Source organism: Bidens hawaiensis, unplaced genomic scaffold, assembly GCF_021521415.1.
Source record: "Bidens hawaiensis isolate Kalapana, Puna unplaced genomic scaffold, B.hawaiensis_p1.1 tig00013977_1, whole genome shotgun sequence".
Lineage (NCBI taxonomy): Eukaryota > Viridiplantae > Streptophyta > Magnoliopsida > Asterales > Asteraceae > Bidens > Bidens hawaiensis.
The window spans coordinates 695,464-697,946 of NW_027492194.1; the positions used below are offsets into that span (position 1 = coordinate 695,464).

Sequence of the window (2,483 nt, forward strand, 5' to 3'; positions counted from 1 at the left end):
TTAATATATATAATAATTACGTGAAATAAAGATATTTTATTTAAAATTAAAATGTATATAAAAGAGTTTATATTTAAAGAGTGCATTAACATTTAATTTTTGAGACATGTTCATATCGAAGAAAACTATAAAAATTTTGTTTATTTTTTTACAAATATTCAATGATAAGTCTTAAAAAGCATAGACAAATTTTTCATTTTTTTATATTTAGTATAAAACTATTGTGACAATTGAACAACAGTGTGTTTATAAAGATATCATGACAGCTGTTCGAAAAGGAAAATCTGATGTCTTTTTTGGTTTATGGTTTAGGGTTTACTGTTTAAGGTTTAGGGTTTAGGGTATGGAGTGAAAAACATTTTTGTGAAACACTTTAACTACATCTTTCAGATCTGAAGGCCTCATTGTTTTAAATGGTGCTTCCGATGGCATTGCTTCATTATTATATACCAATGATAGAACAACCCATTCTCGATTTAAAATTCAAATATATTTGATGATATAAAACGACTATCTTTATAATACATTTTTTACATAATATAAAATATAAAGAGACTTAATTATCTTTTATCTTATTTGTATTAAATTATTCATTGTAACTTATACATTAACTTATACCGTGTAATACACGGGTTTCTAAAGCTAGTATTTTTATATTTTAACAACCAAATCTTTGAAATTCAAACCATTTTAACTCTAGATGTGTATAACTAAACATACAAAATTAGCATATCATTTCAACTCTAGAAGTCATCTGATTCTGTCAGCATCACTTGAAAAGTATCAGATTATTATTGATCCAAATTTCCCTAGAAACGTTCATGAAATCGGTACCGAGCTTATTAGCTGCAGCCTGCAGCTGCGGAAATGAAATACTCGCGCATAAGCTTAAACTTGGTGACCAACTCCTTTTGATCTGGCCAGCTTTCTTTAATGACCGGGATATCACAAAACTTGTCCTTCCATGCCAATATTAGTGGAAACCTCTCTTCTTCTAAGAGTTTAATGCCACCTGTTTCTTCAAAGATTCCAAGATATTTAGCAATCCATCCAAACACAAGATCTAAGAAACCGAAAGATTCTCCATTGAAGAATCTTTTTCCGGTTAGCTGTTTTTCAACAACGTCTAGATTTTCTAAAGCTGGACCGATTGCTTCTTTTTGTTCCACCCCTTGGCTCACATAAGCACGGAATATGGATGGTGCAACCTACATTTGGAGAAAGCCACGTGTTAACTGCTAAGAGTTCTCCTTAGAGCGCTTTTATGCAATGTAACTTTGACTGAATATGTTTAGGGAGTAAATGAGCCGAGTCACTTGTGGTCTATTTAATTACAGCACGCTAAACCTTAAATTGAACCTAAACCTTAAATTGAACCGAGCTTAAACAACGTCGAGCTTTTATTGGGGATTCTCATATCAAGTTTGATCTAGCTTGCGAGCCTATACAAGTTTTTATGTAGTTTTTATTTTATAAATTTAATATATATGTATCGTAATTATTATAATAATAATTATTATTAAATTATGCTAATAATAGTTAAATAATATATATATATATATAACAATTAAATAATAAACAAGTGGAGATCGAGTTTGAAAAATACTCACGTGTCGAGCTCAAGCTAACCTGGAGCTCTCTTTCGTTGAAAGGGCTCAGCACAGCTCGGCTCATTTACATACTAGATATGTCCCTTGAAAAATGATACGAAAAATGAACATACCCAAAATCTATGTTTAATACCATAAAACCTTCTAACTCGTGACAAACATAGCGATCATTATTGTAAGAAACATTGTTTTATATAACTTTTTTTACCTGCTCATCGTTAAACTTCGCCCAAAAGCGTGTGGTAGCTCTAACAAGTGGATCCTCGGGCAACAAGACGAACAGTCGTGTTCCATTTCTCATCAATGTACTCGAGAATCACAAGTGACTCGCATATGGGTGTTCCGTTGTGCAATAACACCGGGACTTTCTTGTGAACGGGGTTGTATTCGAGCAATTTAGAACTCTTGTGGGAAAGATCTTCATAGATGGTCTCATACTCTATGCCTTTCAGTTTCAGTGCCCAAACAATCCTCAAAGCATATGGGCTTGACCATGTCCTGAAAAGCGTAACCTCTCCCATCTTTTTTTTTTCTTTTACTTATAATATGTAAAGGCTGAGATGGATCCGGCTAATTCGTGTTTGATCAATCTCTCAGCTGGTTATTATAGGATCCAAATTTCTATTTGGACACGATATAACCAATGTTTATGTTTTGATGCTAGGCCGGCCGTGTTTAGATAATAGTGTCCAAACAGCCAGAAATGTACAAGACAACATAGCAAAGGTAGGAGTTTCCATTGTGTGAGCTAGTAGTGGATGCAGTCTATATGATGTTTTCTCACTAATATTTTTAATCATACAAAGAATATATATGGATAATATGGTTATGGGCGGCAATAAACATTTGTGATGTTCTCTCACTAATAACTTT

General features: G+C 32.8%; 1 pseudogene; it reads right to left on the minus strand.

Moving 5' to 3' along the window:
• Positions 1-711: 711 nt before the first annotated feature.
• On the minus strand, positions 712-2,131 carry LOC143545433 (glutathione transferase GST 23-like; annotated as a pseudogene).
• Between the last annotated feature and the right edge of the window lie 352 nt (positions 2,132-2,483).